The sequence below is a fragment of the Delphinus delphis genome, chromosome 15, assembly GCF_949987515.2.
Source record: "Delphinus delphis chromosome 15, mDelDel1.2, whole genome shotgun sequence".
NCBI classification, from domain to species: Eukaryota; Metazoa; Chordata; class Mammalia; order Artiodactyla; family Delphinidae; genus Delphinus; species Delphinus delphis.
The window spans coordinates 18476357-18502001 of NC_082697.1; the positions used below are offsets into that span (position 1 = coordinate 18476357).

The window sequence follows — 25645 nt, forward strand, 5'->3', positions numbered from 1 at the left end:
GGCCCCACCAGAAAGGTTTTAAAGCCGGGGAGTACTCTGTTCAAGCCTGTTTTTAGGAAGATAACTCTGGCTGTCATGTGAGGCACGGACTGCAGGGAGGAAGTCACTTGAGCAGCTGTGGCAGTCATCCAGGTAAGAGATGATGAGAACTCAAACAAGGTGGTAGCAGTGGCGATGGAGAAGATGAGGTGTTTTGAGGAAGAATCTAAAAATACTCGTTCCTGACTCAGGTGAGATTGGGATTAGAGGATGACTTAGAGGGTTTTCTTGTTTGTTCGTTTTAGGGAAGGTAATAACAGACGGTGGAAATATCGACTACCTTATATCACGGGGTGGATGTTGTGGAGGGGGTCGCAGAGACTACTTTGGAGAGAGACAGAGCATTTTAGGACTTCCTGAGTTTAAAAAATTGTCAACAGATCCAGGAAAACATATCTAGGGGTAATTGGAAATATGAGTTAGAAACTCAGTTGAGATGTAGGGGCCGGAAATAAAGGTTGTGAGATATACTTGCTCCAAGGAGGAGGTCAAAGCCATGGAATAGATATAAAGTTCCCCCTGTCAGAGCATGTAGGCAGAAAAAAGGGCTTAGGTTGGCCTCCTGGCCAAGACCAGTCTTTATGTGCAGGAAGTCAAAATGTACTGAGCCCTGTAATACATGTCCTGCACGGGGCGGTGAGAGCTTTTTCAGATGGCTTACTTTATCTTTTTAATAGCCCTGCGTGTGGAAATTATTACTACCCTACTTCGTGGGCCAGGAAACTAAGGCTCCAAGGCATTGTCACTAAGCTAGTAAGTGGGATGCAAACCAGGCCTGAACGCCAAACTGATGCTAGAGGAAGAGGTAGGGGAGAAGCAGAAAAGAGTGCTGTGGAAGAGATGGTTTCCTACGAGGGGCAGTGGCCACTCACCCAGAGGGTCCAGCAGGAGAAGGAGAAGGAGAAGCTCAGCCCCTGGTTTTCTCAGTTAGAAAATTGATAGTGATTCCACCGTGCTCAGTCCACAGGGTGCGGAGGTCAGCTCACACTGGAGTCAGACCAGCTGAGGAAATGCAGACAGCGCTGTTGACCACAGCTCTTGGAGACATCTTGGTGGTAGAGGAATGACAAGAGCATCTGGCCTAGGGGGTTGGCATCATTTTGTTTGTTTAGAGATGACAGCTTGAAGTATTCTGATTCACTCATCTCTTTTCCTTTGAGGTCTTATATTTTAGATCGCCTTGTCTCTGGGCTTCTGTTACTTAAAAAAAAAATCAAAAGTAACTGCTGGGTTCCCTTTCACATAACCTGCTTGTTTAACTTGTCAACTTGGAGTCCTTTTCTACGCATTGTTTTCAGATGTTTCCAGGCTGTTGTCTTAGTGACCCACTTTGATTGCTAATTATGTGTGCGATCGATCCTGAGAGCCCCTTCTTGTTTCTTCTCTCAGGTCTTTCCATTCTGGAAGTGGTTTTCGTCTGTCATGTGAATCTTTTGTTCAGTTCAGCTTCCCCCGGAACTTGAATTCATGGACTGTCTCTCTCTTCTAGATGATAATGTGTTCTTGCATTCTCTTGACAATAGGAGAGCATAGTGCCTAAGTGCCTGCGCTCTGGAACTAGGCTTGCCTGGGTTCAGATTCTGGCTCTACCAGCTACTAACTGAGTGACCTTGAGCAAGTTACTTTTTGTAACTTCTTTGTGCCTCATTTTCCTTATCTGTAAACTGGAGGCAATAATAATACCTCCTAGCAAGGACTGTGATGAGAGTTGAATGAACCAGTGCACGTAACGGGCTTAGAAGGCACAGTGTCCAGTGCGAGTCGTGTTTTCCACCATTGTTAACTGTTCCTGTTGTTGTTATTGTTCTGGGGGAAAATAGTGGGAGAGGTAATAACCTTTTCCTGATTGTATTTGGGCCACGCAAATAAGTGATAAATTTACAGTCTGTTGGAGCCTCACTTGGTAAACTGGAAATAGGCAAATCCTGGGGACCATGTAGCAGTCCTTCCTGTCATTAAGGAATTCAGCAGTGAACACTGAACCTTTGTCCACAGGTGGCATCTGGAGTTGCAGATGTCTACTGTGTGACCTCACCTTCCCCATGGCAGTGTTCAGTTGACTTCCATTAAACACAGACCATAAAATTTTTACCTCTACCTTTCTGAATAGTTCTTCCCAAAAAATGTTATTTAATTTTGCTCATCCCATCAGCAAATAACAGATGCTGGGCAAACCAGCACACAAATTAAGTAACTTTCCTGAAGTCCGTGGTGGGGCTGGGACTTAATGAATAAGCCTATGGTATCTGACTCCAGTGGTATTAAAAGAGGAAAAGAGGTTCACTGATATCTGTATATCTATATCTGCATTTATATATAGAGTTGCTATTTTAGTTTAGGCTGCTGTAACAAAATAGGGGTGGCTTATAAACAAAAGACATTTTTTTCTCACTGTCCTGGTGGCTGGGTGCTAGCATGGTCGGGCTCTGGTGAGGGCCCTCTTCTGGGTTGCAGATGGCCTTTTTCTTCTTGTAGCCTCGCATGGTGGAGAGGGGTGAGAGAGCTCTTTAGGGTCCCTTTGATAAGGGCACTAATCCCATTCATGAGGGTTCCACTGTGATGACCTAATTATCTCCCAAAGCCCCCATGTCCTCATACCATCACATTGGGGGTTAGCATTCCAACATGAATTTGGAGGGAGGGTGACACAAACGTTCAGTCCATGATAGGTGCCAATCTCTAAAGCCATGTTTATGAACATGCCATATTTTCTTTGACAGTGAAGATGTGCTCTTTTTACAAGTAGAAGAAAAATAAATCTCATTGAACAAACAAAAAAGTAATAACAAAATGCTTGCATGACAAACATAATAAGGGGAAATACTATCAGCTAACCTCTTCGAGTTTTTAAGGAAAGCGAGCAAGCTTGTGAATGAGGGAGCCAGTAATCCTTTAAGAAACCTTTGCCAGAAATTTGCATAGTCTCAAATCAACTCCTTCAACTTATTTATTATCTATAAAGGAAAGAAAAGATAGTAACTTTACAGTGCAGAAAGCACCTTAGCCAAGAGATGAAGGTCAGCATCACCAGTAATAAGACAAGCAACATCAATGAAACCCCATGATATGATGCACTAAGAAGAACACAACATCATTTCTGTGGCATTTTTGCCAGAAATGCGTAACCTCAGTGTAATCACGAGAAAACATCAGGCAAACCCACATCAAGGGACATTCAGCAAAATAACTGATTAATACTTTTGAAAAGTGTCAAGGGCATGAATAACAAGGAAGACTGATAAGCTGTTACAGACCACAGGAGACTAAGAAATAACGACGAAATACAATGGGGATCCTGGATAGGATCCTGGGACAGAAAAAGGACATTAGTAGAAAAAAACTGGTGCAATATGAATAAGATCTTTGGTTTAGTTAATAGTACTGTGCCAATATTAATGCCCTGGTTCTGTTCAGTTAACTATGGTTATGTAAGATTTGGGGAAGCTGGGTCAGGGACATAAGGAAACTCTCTGTACTATTTTTGTAACTTTTCTGTAAGTCTAAAATTAGCTCAAAATTTAAAATTTTCTGTTTTTTCTCTATCTCATTTTTCTTTTAAGTAAAAAGCCATCATGGGATAGAGAAACTATTTGATTCTGGGTAGAAACTGTCTTAAGAAGAGGAAAGAAAGCTTACAATTATGGTCCCTTCTCCAAGTGGGTAACTGTTAATGATGACCTCTCACAGTGTTGCCTCGAGACTCATTCCAGATATGTTGAATTTCCGAGACCTTTTTAAAGGGTACAGTAGTAAAAAGCTATGCTGATGGGAAATTTTTCTGAAAATTTTATGAGGCCAAGTGGATAGAAAATTAGACAGTGCAAAATACTGCACTTAGGGGAAAAAAAAATCCAAACCAGTCTTAAACAGAGCTATGGGTGGGTATCACTTAGTACCCTGGGGTTCTCTGAAGATACTGCTCAGCATTTGCTGCTGAGCCCAAAATGGCCTGAAAATTGGTGTACATCCATGCAGAGACGACCAGATCCAAGTGATCCTCTGGAGGCATGTGGAGATGAAAGTCCCTCTTTCGTCATTAGAGGCCAAATTAAAGCCCTGTAAACAGAAAAATCTTAAAAGCGAGGGGTTCATGACTTGTTCAAATGAAGAATGCTGCAAAGGGACACCACATTGGGAGTGTGCATGGAGCCTGGGAAGGATGTGGAGGGTTGCACTCCGTCAGAGTACATCTCACGCTGTCCACAGGAGACGAGATGCCACACTGGCCTGGGGCAAACATTCTGCTTGCTGCAAAGTTGGGCTTGCTGCATACCTAGGTTGCAAACCTTCTTAGAAGTTCTAAATTTGTTCCTCAGGCAACCACCTGATTAGGGATTCTGTTTCCCAGGTGCCCTCATGTTAGGAAAGGACAATTCTGGGTAAATTTCAGAAGCAGTGGGGCTCCTGGAAAGCTATACCCCCTCTAAAATGGGAGGGTGGGGTAAGATCTAACGTGTCTCCATTGAGTTTGGTTGGTATTAAACCAATTCTACCCCCACTCAATTAAGAATTTAATAATCTCAGTGAACTAGAACAAATCATATTTCTGAACTTATAAAGCTGGGGACTAGATCATTTACTTATTGAGTTAACAAAGATTTTGTGAGCACCCTTTGCAGGCCAGGCACTGTATTAGGCCCTGAGAACACAGAGGAGCAAGACAGCTGAGCTCCTCACAGAGCCCGCAGGCCAGGAGACTGTGCCTCCGAGCCGGAGCCGGCCAGCGCACCAGCCCATTCAAAGGTGCCTCCGCTAAAAGGACCTGGTCCACACGAAGATAAAAGTTTCCCTGTAGATAATCCTGTAACTTTTAAACCTCACCGTATATGTTTTATGTTATTTTAATTTCCTTCCAATAGTGCTAGAAAGAAGAGGTGTTTTCATGGGTGGTTCATATATTTAAATTACATAATTTGGAAGCAGCATTTGCTGCCTTTAATCGTAAAACCTTCCCCGTCCCCTGGCCGCTCCCCTCAGGCTTTGATGCTGAAGACACTTGGGTAAGGCTTAGCGGGTTTGCTCAGTGCCTACGGCCATCAGAAATGTGTTTACCAAGGCAGAGTGAGCTCTGAGAGGCGCAGCGTAGCCAGCTGGCAGCATCCAAAGGGAGCCAGCCCTTCTCTGCTGCTGCCTGGACTTTTCTCCCTTCCTGAATTTAATATCTTGGGTCAGATTCCAAACTGAACCTCAAAGCAATGACCAGTTAGAGTGGTGCTAACTAACTTGATTCCACAATGCTGTTAGTAAGCTTTTCCCTGGCCCTCCTTCCAGAGGCTCTGGGCCTTCTTATCTAGTAGAGATGCTGTGAATTGGTAAAATAGTTATTGTAATGAATTTTTAGTTACTTTACATAAAGAGTGCAGTGGATAAATGATTAGCAGTATTTGTTATTTATCAGATAGAAAAATCAAGAATTTTTTTTTTTGGTCAACAATTAATTTTGAAGATTCACCTCTTCTAATCCATGGAATATATGAATGGATGATCATTTTTTCAAAGTACTTTTGCAGAACAAAGTCCACATTCATCAGCAGAGCTTTCTGCCATCTGATCCCAATCTCTTTCCAGCCTCAAATCTTTTAACCCGCCCCTACCTATCTTTTATTAAGTTCTCTGTACCATGTATTTTCACATTACCAACCTTTTTCTTCCCTGTCTCTGCCTTCAGGTTCCAGGTCATCCAGTGCCGCTACCTTGAGGCCTTCCTTGGTCTTCCTCGGTCGTTATCATCAGTCTGTTTTTCCGGTATCCCAAGCCCATAGTAGCAGGTTCCCTATGGCACACAGCGCGCACCACTTTGTGATGCTTCTGTTGACATGGCCTTCTCCTCTCCTGGGTAGTCAGCTCCTTGAGGTGTCAGGGACTTATGCATTCCATTCATCTCCATATTCTCTAAATATCCAGCATAGTGAGTTTGCTCACATTGGTTGAGTGCTTATACAGTTCCAGCCACTGTCTAAGCATTTTGTATATATTATCATGTTGAATTGTCCTAATAACCCCATGAAAGAGAACACTTATCCCTTTTTCACAGAATAGGAAACTGGGGCACAGAAAGGTTAAGGATTTTGCCCAAAGCTACAAAGTGGTAGAGTTGGAATTTGAACCCAAGCAGTCAGTTAGGGGTCAGGGCTTCTAGCCACTACTTGCTACTAGAATAATACACTATAATGCCTGGGCTCTTTATGTAATACTGACATAATCATAGCTAGCTTTTGTCGAGCACCAGCTACAGGGCAGGTACTGAGCTTAAGCGTTATATGTTTATCATCTTAATCCTCACAGAAACCCCATGAGGCACATGTAGTTAGAGGAAACGTATTCAGAGGGCTTGGGGTTAAGCAACTTGTACTAGGCGATTCTGCGGTGTGTGCCTAGGAAATGTTTGCAGGTAAATGAACAAATGGATGCATGAAGATAAGGGAGAGGATTCGGGAAGAGAACTAATGTGTATTGAGTGCCTTCCATTCTTTTCCATAGCATATGTTTTCCCAACATTTTATTATGAAAAATTTCAAACATACTGCAAAATTGAAAAGATTTTACAGTGGGCAGCCATCCACCCACCACCAAGTTTGACCATTAACATTTTACTCTGTGCTTCCTGTTCCTCTGTCCAGCCGTCTGTCCATCCTATTTTTTATGCATTCCCTCTCAGTGCTTCAGCATGCCTATCACTAAGTAGAGGTTGTTATTTGTTTATAGTTTTTTTTTCTTTTGAGGTAAGATTGGTACATTTCATTGTAGTTAAATTTTAACTGTACATTTGCTGAGTTTTGACAAATGCATACACCTGTGTAACCCAAACTCCTACGAGGGTATCATTATCCAGAAAGTTGCCTCATATCCCTTCCCAGTCAGTGCCCACCCCTACTTCCCAGCAGAGCGTTTACTATTTTTATGTTGTATTTTTATGTGCTTTTTTTTTGTTCCATAAGAATTTAAGGTGACTCATTTAGGTCCATAAAAGCATAAAGCATAAATCATAAACGAGAAGTAGTTGGAAAAAAGGAAACTAAGGTAGGAATGATCCAAGAGAGCACCTATGATATGCTAGGCACTTTTATAAGTAATATATTACTTAATCCTCATAAGAGGTATGCATACTTATTTCCATTTTATAGATGAAGAGGCTGCAAAGTTATGTGGCTAATAAGTAATAGGGATACTCTTGGACTCCAGAGTCCATGCTTTTTCCACTCTAGCCCCCAAAAAGCAAGACAACAGGCAAATCAAAAGTTTATTTAAAAAGTTAACATGGGGCTTCCCTGGTGGCTCAGTGGTTGAGAGTCCGCCTGCCAATGCAGGGGACACGGGTTCGTGCCCCGGTCCGGGAACATCCCACATACCGCGGAGCAGCTGGGCCCGTAAGCCATGGCTGCTGAGCCTGCGCGTCCGGAGCCTGTGCTCCGCAACGGGAGAGGCCACAACAGTGAGAGGCCCGCGTACCGCAAAAAAAAAAAAAAAAAAAAAAAAAAAAGGTTAACATGGTCACCAATACGTGCTCAAGTAATTTGTAAAATTGTGTTACCTCATCATGTGTGTAGTTTAGATATGGGAGATGGCAAAGGCGGAGGCACTGAAATAGTCCTGCAGAGTTTGCAAAGTGCTGTAAAATCAAGGTTGGCTTTGAGTTATCCTGTATGGCCATAGAGATGGGATTCCATGTCCTCAGTAAGAGAAAAAGGCAACTTTTCCAGAATTGGTTATAACAGTGGGAAGTCTTGAAATGGTCCCATTGCTTGTTAAATCAACAAGGAAGCATCTTATACATGAAGGAGCCTTGGTCAGAGATTTCGACTTTTGACTTTAAGAGGGTTTGTTTATTCATTACATTAAGAAAGGGTAAAGGTAATCTTTGGTAAAAGAATTACAAATCTCTGATAGGGAATCTTAGAAATCATTATATCTGCTACCTTCTGCATTCTGTGTTGAATCTACTTCATGATAATAGATTGGATATACAAATAAAGGGTAAGGAAGAATTGAAGATTACTTTGAGTTTTCTTACTTGAAATGTCAGAAAAAGGATTGAGTCTGTTATAGTAGGAAGCTTATCACTGGGCTCCTGGATAAAATTAGAGAGAGACTTTGAAAAAGAAAGGAAGACAGGGGTGTTAAATTGATACCGACTTGGCAATATCAAATAGAAGAATTTCCTCTTGTGTACTGTGGCCTCCAGCGTGGTGGGATGATCCTCGTGTTAGGCTCTGTTGGGCTGTGAGGACCAAGACATGCTCGTGTGGCCTTGGGTGACGGAGTGAAGAATCATGGGACCCAACTCGGTGGTCAGGCCTGTGGAGACCTACAGCAGTGACTCTGGAGACCACTGGCCATGAGACAGGTTTCTAGCAGTCCTGCTCTGCTGTCCCTATCTGTCAGTTGCCTCCCCCTTCCTACCCTCATCTCCGGGATCCCATGTACAAAGCTTGCAGAGAGAGCACTTTCTGAGTCTTTCAGGCCTTCTGCCTTGTACCTTTGGTCCTCTGGGGAGCAGGAAAGGGAGAGGCAGCCAACTCACCAGTAGAAAGAGCCACGTTAATGGTGGCTGCCAATGATAAATATTAGTTCTTCCTCCCCAGGCAGCAGCAGTTATCTTTTTTTTTTTTGATAACTGTATCTTTTTTTTTAACATCTTTATTGGAGTATAATTGCTTTACAATGGTGTGTTAGTTTCTGCTTTAAAACAAAGTGAATCAGCTATACATACACATATGTCCCCATATCTCCTCCCTCTTGCATCTTGCTCCCACCCTCCCTATCCCACCCCTCTAGGGGGTCACAAAGCACCGAGCTGATCTCCCTGTGCTATGCGGCTGCTTCCCACTAGCTATCTGTTTTACATTTGGTAGTGTATATATGTCCATACCACTCTCTCACTTTCTCCCAGCTTCCCCTTCCCCTTCCCTGTGTCCTCAAGTCCATTCTCTACGTCTGCGTCTTTATTCCTGTCCTGCCCCTAGGTTCTTCAGAACGCAGCAGTTATCTTTAATAGACTGCTTTAATTGAAGAGAAGTTTTAAAACATAATGTTGTTTTCTGATTATAAAAGCCATTCATTCTATGGTAGAAATCTGAAAAATATAAGAAAGCATAATGAAGAGAATTGAGATTCTTGCAGGTGGTACCCTAACATGCATTCTTTTGAGGCATTTATTCATAAATTGTTTACATACAGTGTGAAGTCATGCTATATATACATTTTGCGTCTTGTTTTGAAAATATTTACTTATTTAATTATCACGTCTTATAAAATGTAATATTCTAAACATTTTCCTATATCATGAAAATTATTCATAAGCACAATTTAAAAGAGCTATTGATATTCCATCTACTATATGGACAGCACTCTGTTTTCAGCCTACTTATCTCATTGAATTTGAAGTGAGTTTCGTGTGAACAGCATATAGTTATCCATTCTGACAGTTTCTACTTTTTAATTGGTGTATTTAGACCATTTACATTTAAGGTAATTATTTATATATTAAGATTTTAATCTGCCATTTTATTATTTGTTTTGCTTCTGGTTTCTCTTTTCTTGCCTTTCTCTGGGTGACTTGAACATTTTAAAGGATTTTATCTTACTTGTAATGTTTTTGAGTGTATCTCTTTGTATCATTTTCTTAGTGGTTGCTCTGAGTATTACAAGATACATATTTGACTTATAACAGTCTACTGGTATCAGCGTTTCACCACTTTGAGTGAAATGTGGAAACCTTACTTCCATCTAGGTCCCTTTAATCCCCAATTCTAAATATAATTATCTTGAGCATCAGGTGGTATTATAATTTTTGTTTCAGTCATTAAATATGATATAAAACTCATGAGGAGAAGGATAGCCTATTGTATATACTCATTTTCTTTTTCTGTTCCTTATTCCTAACTGATATGCCAAAATTTCTTCTTTTATCATTTCCTTTCTCTTTGAAGAACTTCCTTTAGCCATTCTTTAAGGGTAGGTCTTCTAGCTACACATTCTTTTAGTTTTCCTTAGTCTGAGAATGTCTTTTCCCCTCCAGTCTTGAGGTATAGTTTCCCCAGATATAGAATTCATGGTTGACAGTTCTTTTCTTTCAGTGTTGACAATATTGTGCTACTTCCTTCTGGCCTCTGTGATTTCAAATGAGAAATCTGTTGTCATTTGAATTGGTGTTCCCTTATAAACAATGGGTTGTTTTTCTCAGTTTTCAAGGGTTTTTCTTTGTCTTTAATTATCAGAAATTTAATCATCATGTGTCTTGTCATGGATTTCTTTGAGCTTATCTATTTGAGATTTGCCCAGCTTCTTGAAGCTGTAGGTTTGGGAAATTCTCAGCCATTATCTTTTTGAATACTCTTTCAGCCCCTTTCTTTTTATTCTCCTTCTGGGACTCTGATGATATGAACATTGGATCTTTTGTTACTGTCTCACAAGTTCTTGAAGCTCTGTTCATTTGTTTTCAGTCTGTCTTCTCTCTTTTGTTCACATTGGGTAAGCTCTGCTGATCTGTCTTCAAGTTCATTGATTTTTATCCTCTGTCATCTCTATTATTAAGCCTATCTAGCAAGTTTTTATTTCTATTATTATGTCTTTCAGTTCTATAATTTATATTTGGTCCTTTTTATAACTTCTGTTTCTTTGATGAGTTTTTCTAGTTTTTCATTTATTTCTAGAGAATTTGTAATTGCTTGTTGCAGCATTTTTGTGAGGGCTGCTTTAAAATTCTTTGTAAGCTGATTCCAACATCAGATTCATCGTGGTATTGGTGTCGGTTGATCGTCTTTTCTCATTCAGGTTGTGAGTTTCCTGGTTCTTGGTAGGAAGGGAATTTTCCATTCTGTTCTGGACATTTTGTCTATTATGTTAGGAAACTCTGGGTCCTCTTTAAACCTTTTGTTTTACCAGGAAGTCACTCTCTTTAGGTTTAGCACACAGGTTGGGATCTACTGTTGTGGGCTGTGATTCCAATGATGATTTACTTTTCAGAGGCTTTGCTGTTACTGTTTTGGTCTGCTTGGTTTATCTGGTGCAGCTGGGGCTCCCACTGGGCCCTGCTGGTGCTATCTGATGGAAGGGAGAAGTTTCCCCAGGCCATGCTGCCTGGTGCCTTCAGGTGGAAGAAAGAAGTCTCCATCCTGCTGGAATAAAGAGTACTTCCTGGGGGCCCTGCAGGGAGGGAGAGTGTTTTCCCAGATTATTTTAATATCAGTGGGATCCTGAACTATCCTCCTTGTTGGTGCTGCCAGCTGGCCTGGTGTTGTCCGCAGAACTCCCGTTCTGTCATAGGGAAGGATAAGCCTTCCTGAGCTGCCTTATGTTGCTACACTGGGACTTGGGAAACATTTGGCTTGGGCCACCTTCTTCAGTTGGATAGGGGAGTCATAGGATGCCCTGCTGCTGTCTTGTTCCTTTAGCCCTGGGATCCCTAACTTGTTCACCTTCCTTTTCCCCCCTTTCAGACTTCTTCTTTGGTTGCCTCTTGTATTATTTCCAGAGTTTATAGTTGTACTTAGCAAGGAGGCTGGGGGAGAAATGGTTTACAGCATCTTGTCCACGACTGTGACAGTGTTCTATTTAACCATTCATCTTTTGGATGATTAGGTTGTTTTAAATGGTGACTACTATAGACATCGTGATGATGGGGTGTGGGGGGTGGTTCCATCGGCCTTGAAATTTGAAAGGCTTCCTTACTCCACAGACCCACAGCCTGGGCCTGGTTGGCCTCCCAGTGCAGGCTGTTACTCATCTGTCTTCCGTTTGCTTGGCTGTGATGTCAGCTCTTCGTGTCTGCTTTAAAGGCAGGCATTTCTTGTTGTTCTTATGCTCGCTGAATAATGCAGTAGTTTGTCACACTTCTAGCATGATTACAACAGATAAACTATGGCCTCTTTAGAGCCCTTTTCTCAGCCTCTCTTTCGGTTAATTTTCTCTTTTGGCAAAGATTTTGTATTAAATTCAGCCCTGCAGATTGTATTTAATTGTGATTTAACTGGGAGATATTTAATTTTTTATGTGAATATTTCTATTTCAGGGCTGCAAAACAGTGGCCAAGTTTTTTCATAAATTAGTGTGAAAAAGTTTTTGACATTTTTCCATTTGCAAATGAGGAATTCGAGGTCATCTCAGTTCTTCCACAGTAAATGTGTCTTAAGAAAAATCAGAGTGGGAAATCCTTTTTATTGGAAGCCATGGGTCCCTTTGTATAGTTTACAATAATAGTTTTGCACAAATAATTTCAGGTTAAAATTGCATACTATTTATTCCCACCCATTTCCTTTATTGGCTGTGACACACAGGAATTACGCCCATTGCTTGACTAACCTTTCTGACCTTTTGTTACTTGGCTATAAATTGACTTGGGTCTTTTGCAAAAACACTGTCAGGGGGGAAAAATCTTTTTGTTAGAACCCAGCCAATTCCTGCTTCAGTGCAGAACAGTTTGTTCTGAAGAAATGAGCCAGTTCAGTGAACAGAAAAACATAGCCATGAACTGGCATCGCCGAAAACTGCAAACGCGATTGCCCATGATCATTGCACAGAGCAAGGGAACTTTATAAAAGAATGAAGCTATGGGGAGAAAAATACAGTTTGGAGTTCCACTGGCTTTAGGTAAATGTAATTGACTTGTTAGAGTTATAACCACATAAAAAGGGTTTCTTTTTCTGAGCTCTGGCAGTCACCACCATTTTACCATTTTCAATGGGAATTCTGTTAAATTCTCCCTCTGCCTACTCTCATAGCGGCAGGCTGCTCTGGTAGGTCGCAGCCCCTGCATTTCAGTGGCTCTTCCCACCAGCTTGGAAGCTTTTTCGGCTCAACACTGTAAATATTTCCTGAGTGACTGCTCTGGGTAAGACCAAGTCCTGGGTTCACCCCCCAAAGAAGATATTTATAGTGGTCTAGTGAATTACAAGAAAACATGAAAAATAATTACAACATGGCAGGTGCAGTAACAGACAAAGGTACGAGACACAGTCAGTACTTGACAGACTGTCACAGAAGTGGGGCCATTTAAAAACTGTCTAGGACTTTGCCAAATAGATGAGAGGAGGAGGGTATTCTGGGCAAAAAGGGGAGTGTGTGTAAAGTTGAAGAGTGATGAGACAACATAGGGCTCCGGTACTGTAAGTAGAATTGCTTGACTATAAAGTACAAGGAGGCAAAGGAGTGGTGGCCAGTGAAACTGGAGATGGGCAGGGACCAGATAACATGTCTCAGATGCCACATGAAGCAGTTTGGAGTTTATACTGTAGGCCGTGGAGGCTGTGTAAGAGCTTTGAAGCAGGGGGATGGGCAGAGTTGGAGTGGGAAGACTTGGGTTTGCAAGGGACCATGAGCTCAGAAAGGGTGGGTTGGGCCAGACTAAGAAAGGACCATGACACCAGGCTCAAGTGGGTGGACTTTATGCTGCAGGGAATCACTGAAGACAGTGATCTGTGTGTCTAAAGGCTAACAGGGGGAAGGGGGCAAGTGTATATGCAGGCGGTGTAGGTCACTGAAGTCACCGCAGCTGTTTGCAGGCGAGAGGAGAAGGTCAGTACTCAGAAACCGTGCAGAGGGGCCACCTTGGTGATGGGACAGTGCAGGGAGTGAGGAGGCAGGAAGCCTGAGACTTCTGCCTGACTGTCAACATGCCTGTCCAGGATGCTTTCCCATAGACTGTCTTGTTTATTTTTTGAAGTGAACATTACCCTATATACACTCATACCGTTCCCATTTTATAAAAGAAAACTGAGGTTTGGGAGGTTAAATACATCACCCAAGACCCAAGTGACCTGCACTAGGAAGTTGCTGAGTCAGGGCTGGGACTCAGGTTTATCTGACTCCCACTATAGTGACAGGCCACCTTGGAATAGAACCTGCTAGAACTGAGCTGCCCACTGTCAGCAGGTCTCACAGTGTCTACATACTCACTATAGGAGCTATGCTTATAAATAATAGCTCTGCTAATACTTAGATGTTAGTATTAATGTTAATAAAATTAACATTTTAAAAGCCTATTTTTCTTCTTAACCTGTCATCTTATGAAAACATCAGGTTCATGATTTTATTTCTTAAAAATGCATCATTTTGGAAGAATTGATCTGGAGGAAGTCCCAACCAAATTGGTAAAAAGTTAAAGGACTGTTTATACTTAAAGGAAATGTCATGTTTTAATGTTCAAGTGAGTATGTGTTATAACAGTTTGTATTAGAATAATGAACTATGGCTTTCAGTAATTAGAGAACCTTTTAGGACTAACATGAAGTTAATGTGGTGATTTTTAGTAAATATATGTTTTTAAAGGTCTCAGAAAACATTTTTCAGGTAAATCTACTACAGCTAAAGAAGGGGTTAACTAAGTAGAACTTATCTTCAATTAAGTCCCAGGATAAATGAATGATTCTATGAAATATTCATTCTATAGTCATGCGGTCATGGATTCCAGGGTAAGGGCTTACGAGGAAGGTGAGAAAGAATCAGAAACAAACCTGGCCCACTCTGTATCAAACACGTATTCTTGGGGCCTTCCCTGGCGGTCCAGTGGTTAGGACCCCATGCTTCCACTGCCAAGGGCCCGGGTTCAGTCCCTGGTTGGGAAGCTAAGATCCCACTAGCCGTGCGGCCAGAAAAAAAGGTGTTGGGGGGGACATATTCTTGGTTAATGGATCAGCCCCTGTTTAGTTACCAAAGGGTAACTGTCCCATCTGGGATTGGAGCCTCGAAAAGGGAAACACTGTCCCATCTGGGATTGGAGCCTTGAGGTTCCAGCATCAAAGGCTGTAATTATGGGATGTTGCAAGCTGTCTCTTTGCCATCTCATTTTCACCCTTCCTTTGCTTCTTGAAGTGGAACCAGAAATACTGTTTTTGAGAGAGAAAAATGCTGGGAATGTGGGAAAAGTGTCTAAACCTTACACCAAGTCTGTCTTATTATTTTGTGGCATCACTAGTCAAAGAAAATTTGCTGGATTCTTAAGAAAACATGAGTATCTCCTGTGAGTGAGCTGTGGAACTGTAGCAAGCTCCTCTGCCAAAACAGAGATTATATATAGCACAGGGGAGGCAAGAGCCCCGCTCTCCTCCCGGGCCTGAGCAGAGCAGGAGAAGCACTTATGTAACGGGTGTGCTCATTGCTTCTGCCCTCAGCTCACACAGCTGGGCCTCACGGCTCTTTGTTTGCCTCCGCATTAACTCTTGCGTGCTTCCTTCGCGGATGCAGGCCCGTGCCCGGCACATAAGGAGATGCTGGACATGCAGAACCCAAAACACAGCCCCTGACAGCCTCAGTCCAGTGGAGCAGGCAGGCAGGCAAGCAAGGGGAGCAAGAGGCTGTGGGCCCTGGAGCCGAGGGGAGGAGGCACAGCAGAGGGGGGAGGGGGACTCGCCAACCATGCCTGGGGCCCCTGGTCATTTGGGGAGGCCCCTCCGGCCGGGAACAAAGAGAAATTCCTCACCTCCCTACACCTTACTTTCCTCTGCTCTAAAAAGATTGTAATGCCCACACCGCACATAGGTATTGAATGATGCTGTGAAACCCGAACGTGTAACTCATGCAGTGGGCCTTGCCCAGAACTGGCACTCAGTGGACATTTTGTAAATATTAATTTCTCTGCCTGTTTCCTTTCCTCAAACCCCCAGACCCAGTTCTACTTTGTTGTTACCTCGCTGAGAAACATGGTCCCCTTTGTGAATTCTGTCAGTATATCTCTCTTGAAGCTCAAAATTCTTTCATCTTCACCCCCTTTCTCCTTTTTGCTTCCTGTCTCCCAGGATAAGTATCCCAATTCCTTTCCGCTTTTCCTGGGCGACTGTGGTCCAAGGGTGAGAGGTGCGGGAGTCGGGGATGGCTTCTGGGGGGAAGGGTGGTGTTGCCGTCACAGGCAAATCGCAGCTCCCTCATCCTCCTAGTCGAGGTCCCCTTAAAGCTCCCCAATAGGTTTGGGAGTTCCAGGCTCCTGTAGCATTCCCCGTGTCATCCTCTCTTGCTTCCGTTCACTGAAAGGAGAAGAGAGAGTATGGGAGTAAGGGTGCCCTTTGCAAGTTGCCTAGTCTAGAACCCTTTCTCTCCTGCAAATGTTCTCCTCCCAGCCAGGGTCCTGCTGGGCACCCTTCAAAGGGATCTCATCCTGGGATCATGTTTGGCCCCATTTGTCCTAATGTCGTCAGAGTCCGTACCTGAAGGGCTTAACGAGAGGACACTCAGGGCACGCATCTGTTCCCTTCCCTGCCAGGTTCGTGGCCTCCCCTTCTTTCTCTGCTCCTCCCCAGACCCCCTGCCAGCCAGCCCCCAGTTGCTGACACATCACTGTCTAAGGCAGTGGTTCTCAACAGGGGATGTTTGGCAATGTCGGGAGACTTTTTTGATTGTCACAACAAGGGACAAGATGGGAGGTGCCACAGGCGCCTAGTGGGTAAAGGTCAGGGATGTTGCTAAATATCCTACAGTGCAGCCCCCAGAACAAAGAATTACCTGATCTAAAATGTTAGTACCAAGGTTGAGAAGCCCTGCTGTAAGGGGTTTCCCACACGAGTCCCTTTCTTTGTGCTTTCCTCTCCATGTCTGCGCTTTTAGGGGCTTTTGTTAACCCCCAGAGCGCCTCCTGCCCAGTGGGTGGCCTCACCTCTCTGAGGTCTTTTCCATCCCAACTTCAGTCAGAGCTGATTCTCACCCCAGAGTTTCCACACGGCTTGTGTCCATTCACTGCAACACTTACCGCCCTTGGCCTTCTAATAGCCCCCTTCAACATGATTTATTCTTTCTCCTTTGAAAGCAAAGTGAGAGCTTGGCTATAATGAGGATGACCATCCAAACCCCAGTTTATATAATAATAATATCCCAAGGCCGCAAACTTTTATAACATGGAATGAACACTGGACTTGGCATCAGGAGATTCAGTCTGGTCCCCAACTATAACACTCCAGCTCTGTGACCATAGACATAACTATTTCCCTGAGCCCTGGCGTCCACACAAGTAAGGTAGAGATAATGTCCATTTCGTAGGATTGTTTGCAGCTATGAGGAAGGAGATGTTTGCTCAGAACCTGGTACACAGTGATCAGTCCAATGTAGGTTGAAACTGGAAATGATTCCAGGGTCCCAGATGTGACCCTGAAAACAGAATTGTTTCCCATTGCCTTGATAGCAGCAGTCCTAGTTCCAGATCACATCTCAGTGTTGCTCCTTACATGAGAATGAGTAGGAGCCGTAGTACCAGCACATCCTATTCACTGAAGAAGTACTAGAGTATTGATACTTTCCCCTAATCCCATGGAAGCAGAAATCCCATATGCTTCTGACTCCCTGCTGTTTTAGAAGGAGATATTTCTCCCTCACTTGGAACATCAGAGCCCTGGAACCATAGCCTGGAGGTTGGGAGGTCTGCCCTGCCCTGAGGTAACGAGAAGTCGGCTGGCTGCCTGGTAAAGGGGCTGCTGAGGCATGAGAGGGACACTGCCTCCATTCACTCCCACCACTTTCTGGTACACGGAGACCAGCACCGAGGAAGTAGTATCACATTTTGTTCAGACATTATGTTACATTTACTTTTTGCCACAGTGCCAAGAGGTTAGAGCTAGGGCTAGGGTTATACAAATCATCAGCAGTGGAAATAACATCTAGTATTTGCCTAAAGAGTTTCAAACTTAATTCCTCAATATGTGGTCGTATCTCTAGAACAGAGAGGAAATCTTTGCACATCAAGGAAGAACTGATTCCATCCTTGGAGATAGCTATGAAACATCCTAAGGCCTGCACAAAGGTTGCTGGCCTTCCATTTTTATAAATGGTTAAGAGTGAAGAAATATTACAGGAGGTGGCCATGGGTGTGAGGCCAGGGGACAGATGGTGTATTGGCACTTGGGCATCGGCTCACATGAGTGACAGCAGCATGTGATGGCTCATCCTCATCCTCACACCATGTGCCTTCTTTGGCTTCCCCAGAATCCGGAGGCACTCAGCTCTGCGTCCCAGCACTGAGCTCTTCACTCTGACGTACTGTCTTGTACTGTTCACTCTTACGGGATGTTTGTGCTGTGGGTTAAGAGCGTAGTTTTGCAATGAGGAGGACCTAGGTGTGAATCCCAGCTGTTGCCTGCTGCTTGTGTGAGCTGAGTCAAGTTGCTTAGCCATTTAACTTTGGTTTCCTAATTTGGAAATCCATTGATGATACTTAGCTCATAGGATCACTGTGAGGATAAAATTAAATGAGGAAATAAATGTAAAGCAGTTAGTACAGTGCCTGACAAATAGTAATGTTACTCAGCTGGTGGTTGTACTCCTTGAGGGCAGAGATGTGACCTTTAATCCTCCCATTTCCACCCTGTTAGCACAGAGCTGAGCACCTAGTAGCCCTCAAATATTTTATTTAAAGTAAGTGACAGGTACACACATGTACATACAAACACACTCTCAGAGGATAACCTGATAATGACAATAACTTGAAAAACTCTAGGGGTCAGGTTTTTAGAGTGTTGTAGCTAATTTTTAGAAATTTGATATATAAGAAGGCGTCTAAGACAAGTCAATCTCTATTTGCAGTAAGTTAGATCATTTGAAGAGAAGCATCTGGACCGTTTCATCTCAGCCTTCTGCTGAAATAACTTCAGTTGGTTTTGCTTTACTGTCATGTCCTCTGCCTTCCGGAGGATCAGTGTAAGAATGGCCTGTTCGAGTGGGTTTCATTACATCTTTCCAAACAGACCGCTCTCCTCACCTTTACCTATTTTCCCCTACGTAGAGTTCCGAGACATACGTTTCTTGAGTTTACCTTCCAAGGGAATTTGTCTCTGTATAGGAATAAACGTTCATCTTTGTTAAATGATAAAGTATCACTCAAAATGCACTATTAGGACTTCCCCCGCAGTCCAGTGGTTAAGACTCCGCGCTTCCAGCTCAAGGGACGCGGGTTCGATCCCTGGTCAGGGAACTAAGATCCCACCTGCCATGCGCCAAAAAACAAAAAACAGAAACAAACAAACACAAAATGCACTTTCACGTTTGCCCTCGATACTGGGTATCTGAGTCAAATTCAGCACCAGGTGATGTGTGAAGGACTTTATAATTGTCCCCATTCCTCCCCCATGTCTTCTACCTCCCCACTTCCTCCCATAGCAAACAATGTTTTTGTCTTCTGGTAGAGAGGGATTGGTCCCACCTCAGCTCCGGGGGTGGCCCTTGAGTGTTTAAGCCCAATCAGGTAACCCCTTGCATGTCACCACAGTGATTAACCCAGGGGCAGTCAGTCAGTGTTCTTTTTTTCTTGTGGGATCTCAGTTCTCCGACCAGGGATTGAATCTGGGCCATGGCAGTGAAAGCCTGGAATCCTAACCACTAGGCTACCAGGGAACTCCCACCTTCTCTGTTCTACCACTGATTCTTGATCGGTAATTCTCAGGCTTTTTTTGTTTTTTTTTAAAGCAATCCACAGCAGTTTTTTTCCATAGAACCAAAATTTTGACACCCCTTCCGGTCATGCACACCTAGAGAATTTGCTGCAAGTAAAGCATTACAGTGATCATAATTGTAACTCTGTCATGGAAGAGAGGCTGCTGTTGGCCCCGCCTAGGTACAAGCAAGCTACTGAAAGTCTTCCTTTCTTTCCTACTGAAGTAAGTGTGGCTGGATACAGGGGAAAGAGACTTGTCATAAGCACAACCTTGAATTGCCTCCTAGTTTGTTCAAAACAAAACTTACCAGCTCTGGCTCTTCCACGCCAGCCGTGACAGAGGCTTGCTGAGCGCCTAGTAGTTCTAGGATGCCAGAGGGAAGGCCAGGCCGAGGCTGGCAGCTGGCTGTGGAGCCCTTATTCTAAGATGGTGCCGCCGCTTTCTTGTGACACTGGAGCCAGAGGCAAAAGGGGCTTGGCTGCCAGTAACCCAAAGGGCTATATTCAGGCAGTGACCTATTTTTACACTGTAATCGGGTTGGGTTTCTCTTTTTCCCTTGTGAGGAGGTAATCTCACATTCTTCCGGGTGTGTGGGAAGCCACTTCCCTGTCACCTCTTTGGTTTAGTGGGTTTTCCATATGACATAGGTCACTCTCTTTTTAAAATATTTATTTGTTTATTTGGTTGCGCTGGGTCTTAGTTGCGGCTCCAGGGCTCCTTAGTTGTGGCATGTGAACTCTTAGTTGCGTCAAGCACGTGGGATCTAGTTCCCTGACCAGGGATTGAACCCGGGCCCCCTGCATTGGGAGCGTGGAGTCTTATCCACTGTGCCACCAGGGAAGTTCCGACATAGGTCACTCTTAACTGGGGGCACAGATATGTGCTCCTTTTCCTCAGTTGGAGGGTCAGGGTTGATTTGTGAGGATAGAATGAAAGAATAGGAAAGCCTGAACCAGGTGAGGATGGATAGCTTACGAGGAAGAACAAAACAAGGTGAACTGCATAGGGGAAGGTGTTGGGGTAATAGGTCCACGCTCTGCCCTTTTAAACCCTATCACGCGTATGAACTGATGACTTGGTGTACTCATCCAGTTTGTTTGAGCTCCACATGTGTGGAGTGATCGAGGCATAGTGATAAAAAGATGACTGCTCTTGTCTCAGCCCATGGCCTCATGGGGGAGGAAGCTTGTACGCACAGTCACAGTGTGTTGTCGCCAGTGCTGTAAGGGAGAGAGCCGCCAAGCAAGGATGGGACTCGCTGGGACGGAGGGGGGCTGAGGAGGGTGTCAGGGGAATTCCTGTTGGAGCTTTCCAGCCAGATGCCTTGCCTCGCAGAACTCGCCACTCCAGCCCGTTCACACCTTCATCAGACCGGTACCTGGTCTGCATCATTTTTGTTTGTTTCTTGCCACTTAGGCATGAGCTTTGTATAGTGTACAGAGGTCAGGTTGTTCGGGTGCATTTCTCCTGCCTCCTCAAGGAGACCCTGGGACAGGAGGCGTAGTGTGTTACATGGCTCCGTTCTCCCAGTGGTGACATGCCTGGGGACCATTAGATCTTTACACCTAGAGTGATACCTGCTCCTGCCTCCTCTGCCTGGGCAATGCCTCTCACCCTTTGAGACCTGCTCCCACAGGATGTCAGTTCTGCTCTCATGTCCTGAGGAACTCCCAGATAGTACTTCTCTGGTGTTTCCGTTCCCTTTTTTCTTTGCTCTGTTAGCACTTACAGCTTTGAGCTACAACGATTTACACCTGTATTTATCCATCTCCCCCACTGGACTGTGGCTCTTGGACACAGGGCCTGTGATTTATTCATCGAGGACACACCAGCTGTTTTAGCAGTAGTGATCGAGGACACACACCAGCTGCTTTAGCAGTAGTGAGTCACATGAATGAAGTGTACGTGTCATGTAATGAGGTTCCACCCAGCACCAAGATGACTAAAGACACGGGGAGGACCTCAAAACATCCCTGACTGATTCTCAAACCTTTTGAGCTTGGAAAGTTCTGGAGCATATAGCCTAGGAAGATGTAAAAAGTGGCCTGTTGGCATTCGGGAGACAAAGAGGGATTGGAAAGGAAGGGCCATGTGCACCATGGCAGAGCAGAGGGGCACGTTAGAGGAGCACCCCACTCGGGTGTTCCCTAACTCTGTATATAACGTACTCCTGAACGGCGTACAGCGTGAGATGTTCGTGTGCCAGTTGATGTATCAGAGTCTGAGTTCAACATTCTAATGTGATTGGGATGCAGCCATGTTCAGTGTTCACAGAAGTGAGGTTGCCTGTGTAAGAGCCTTCCTGGTACCAAAGGGGAAGTGCAGAGAAGGTGCTTGATACAGATGGATGGAGGGATTAAATGAACATTAGGACCAGTCTGGTGTAAGTTTCTCTGGACTCTATCATGGTTTGTACCCTATATTTTGAGAAATACATATGTCAAGAATCCTCCTTGATTGGAGGACAGTTATGTACACCAGAGGGTGCTGTGTTTCAATGTTCGTATCTTTATTTCTTTTCTATTCCTATGGTTGTGCATTACGTGATTCGTTTGATGATTAGCCAGTTGAGGATTTGCCCTCAACAAAGGATTGTTGAAGGCCTGAACAAGCTCTACCCACTTGCTGCTTTCTTAGCATAATAAAGACTGTAGCACACACTCCCTGGGTCTGCTTTGCTGTAAGCTAGTTCTTAGCCATTAAGTTCTTTCTTTAAAACTAGACAGCTTTTCTTATGCTTCAGCTTAAGTCCATTTTCAGTATTCTTTCTTTGGTGGAAATGGAGACCATCTGGTCACCATCATCTGTGTAGTAACAATGATTGAAGATGGTTATTAAGTCACCCTTTGGCCTTTTCTCTTGTCTGGGCAAAACTGTCTCTGTTCCTGTGGCCATTCCCCATAAATCTCATTTTCCAACCCTTTAATCATCTTGGTGGCTTTCTTTGGAAACTACATCAAAGGCTCAGTTTCAGGGCCTCTATTCTGGTGGGGTCTGGGCTGTCAGCTAATGGATATGGAATGTGGTTTTAACCATTCAGTTTCCATAGCTAGTCCCCCCCATTTCCAAGCCAATCAGAATCCACTCACCATTAGGGACTGGTTTACCATCTCTCAATTGTGACATGCTTTATAAATATTATTACGGTGTTGATTTGACTTAAAAAACAAATGTTAGCTTGTGAATAGTTTTAACTATTGGCTGATATACTTTTGCAGCCTGGTTTGTTGCATTTAAGATACTTTTCTGAGCTGTCTGATGTCTAAGTGGATATCTTGTCTCTTATTGGAGGATAATCTGAATTTTGTAGTGTTTTCTTCATTTAGTCATTCAACATCTGTGAATGCCTACTGAGTGTCAGGCTCTGTGCTAGGGATCGAGGACCCAAAGATGAACAAAACATGGTCCCTAACTTCAAGGAGCTCAAATCTAAAGGGAAAGTCAGGCACATAAAAATTTACAGTATGGGAATTCCCTGGTGGTCCAGTGGTTAGGACTCTGTGCTTTCACTGCCGAGGGCCCAGGTTCAATCCCTGATTGGGGAACTAAGATCCCACAAGCCATGGGGCACAGCCAAAAAAAAAAAAAAATTTTACAGTATAAAGTGCAAAGTGCTGTAAAAGGTGACTTAGGTGCAGTGGAAGTTTAGAAAGGCTTCACTGAACATGTCATATTTGAACTGGGTCTGAATATGAATTAATCTTCAGGGAAAAGGAAGGTAAAGTCTAGTGAGGAGACTCTAATACATGTGAAGGCGAGGAGGCTGGCATGTCATGGGGCAGGGAACTCGGGGTGGCCAGCCATGACCTGAGTGGCTGGAGAGGCAGGGAGATGCCAGCCTCTGAAAAACTGCCCGTGCCAAGCCAACAAGTATCCAACAGAAATGTAATGTGAGCTGCCTAAGTCATTTTAAAATTCTAGGAGCAACGTTTTAAAAAATAAAGAAGACATGAGCCATCAAGCCTTGAAAAGACATGGAGGAACCTTAAATGCATATTATTAGGTGAAAGAAGCCCATCCGAAAAGGCTACATGGTATATGAGTCCAACTATATGACACTCTGGAAAAAGCAAAACTGTGGAGATAGTAAAAAGATCAGTGGTTGCCAGGGGTTGGGGGGAAGGAGGGATAAATAGGTAGAGCACAGAGGATTTTTAGGGCAGTGAAACTATTCTATAGGGTCCTGTAATGGTAGATACATGTTGTTATAAATTTGTTCAGACCCATAGAATGTACAACATCAAGAGTGAACTGTGATGTAAGCTGTGGACTTTGGCTGATGATGATGTGTCCTTGTACGTTCATCAGTTGTAACAAAGGTACCGCCTGGTGGGGCTGTTGATGATGGGTGGGGCTGTGCATGCGTGGGAACCGGGGGTGTACGGGACGTCTCTATACCTGCCACAGGGTTTTTCTGTGAACCTAAAACTGCTCTTAAAAAACTATTAAAAATTAATGAACAAACAACTGGAGTTTATTTTAACAATACATTTTATTTAACCCAACTATCAAAGTATTAAAATTTCAACATGTAATGAATATAAAGGTCATTAATGAGATATTTTACATCACTTATTTTGGTACCGAGTCTTTGAGATCTAGTCTGGATTTTACACTTCCGGTGCATCTCCGTTTGCACCAGCCACATTTCAGGTACTCAGTGGGCATATGTGGCTAGTGGCTGTTGCATTGGACAGGGCAGGTCTTGAAGACTGAAGCCTGAACTTCTCTGATTCAGAAACCTCACTTCTCAACCACACTTCTCTCCTGCTCCCTAAGCACTGTAATGATAAACACAAAAGGAAGGGAGCTTGCAGACTGTCACTGAACCCCCGGTGTCAGCTATTGCCTGGTGGTCTGAGTTCAGAGCATCTAGAGCAGCGCTGTCTAATAGAAGTATAATGCGAGCCACATGTGTGATTTAAAATGTTTTAGGAACCACATTGAAAAAGTGAAAAGAAAAGATAAAATTAATTTTAAGACTGTATTTAACCCAATATATCATAAATGTTGTTTCAACATGTACCTAGTATTAAAAATTATTAACGAAGACATACAGACCATTGGAAGAGAATAGAAAGCCCAGAAATAAACCCTCAGATGAAGTCAAATGATTTTGACAAAAGTGCCAAAACCATTAAATGGGAAAAGGACAGTCTTTTCAACAAATGATGCTGGAAAAACTGGATATTCACATGTAAAAGAGTGATGTTGGACCCTTACCTTTATATCATATACAAAAATTAATTAAAAATGGATCAAAGGCCTAATTTGAAGACCTAAAACTATGAGACTCTTAGAAGGAAACATAGGGGAAAAGCTTTATGACATTGGATTTAGCAGTGCTTTCTTGGACATAATACCAAAAGCATAGGCAACAAAAGAAAAAAATAGATAAATTGTACTACATCACAATTAAAAACTTCTGTGCTTCAAAGGACACATTCAACAGAGTGGGAGCCCAGCCTGTGGAATGGAAGAAAATATTTGCAAATCGTATATTTAATAAGGGTTAATATCCAGAATATATAAAGAACTCCTGCAACTCAATGACAACAAAAGCACAACCTGATTTTTAAAATGGGCAGAGGACTTGAATAGACACTTCTTCAAAGAAGTTATACAAATGACTAACAAACACCTGAAAAGGTGTTCAACATCACTAATCATTAGGGAAATGCAAATCAAACCCACAGTAAGATACCATCTCACACCTCTTAGGATGGCCACTATCAAAAAACCCAGAAAATAACAAATATTGGCATGGATGTAGAGTAATTAGAGCTCTCGTCACTGTGGTAGAAATATAAAGTGGGGCAGCTACTATGGAAAACAATATGAAAGTTACTCGGATAGTTGAACATATAATTACCATTCAATCTAGTAAGTCTACTTCTGGGTATATACCCCCAAAATATTGAAAGCAAGGACCCAAAGAGATATTTGTACACCCATGTTCATAGCAGCATTATTTACAGTAGCCAAAAGATGGAAGCAACTCAAATGTTCATTGAAGGATGAATGGATAAATGAAATGTGTTATATCCATACAAAGGAATATTATTCAGTCTTATAAAGGAAGGAAATTCTGACACATGCTACAACATGGATGAACCTTGAAGACGTCCTGCTAAGTGAAATAAGCCAGTCACAAAAGGACAAATACCATGTGATTCCACTTATATGAGGGACCCAGGGTAGTCAAATTCATAGAGATAGAAAGCAGAAGGGTGGTTTCCAGGGACTAAAGGGAGAGGGAA

At 43.3% G+C, this 25645-nt stretch overlaps 1 protein-coding gene across 7 annotated transcripts in view; it reads left to right on the top strand.

Annotated features, from left to right (window-relative positions):
* ZHX3 (zinc fingers and homeoboxes 3) overlaps positions 1-25645 on the top strand; it is a 127556-nt gene that overhangs the window by 65821 nt on the left and 36090 nt on the right. The window contains exon 3 of one of the 7 annotated variants that reach the window (XR_009522074.1): positions 23607-23704. The exons of the other annotated variants lie outside the window; for them this stretch is intronic. The gene's annotated coding sequence lies outside the window, so the exon portion shown is untranslated. The remainder of the gene's footprint in view (positions 1-23606; positions 23705-25645) is intronic. 7 annotated transcript variants of the gene reach the window in all.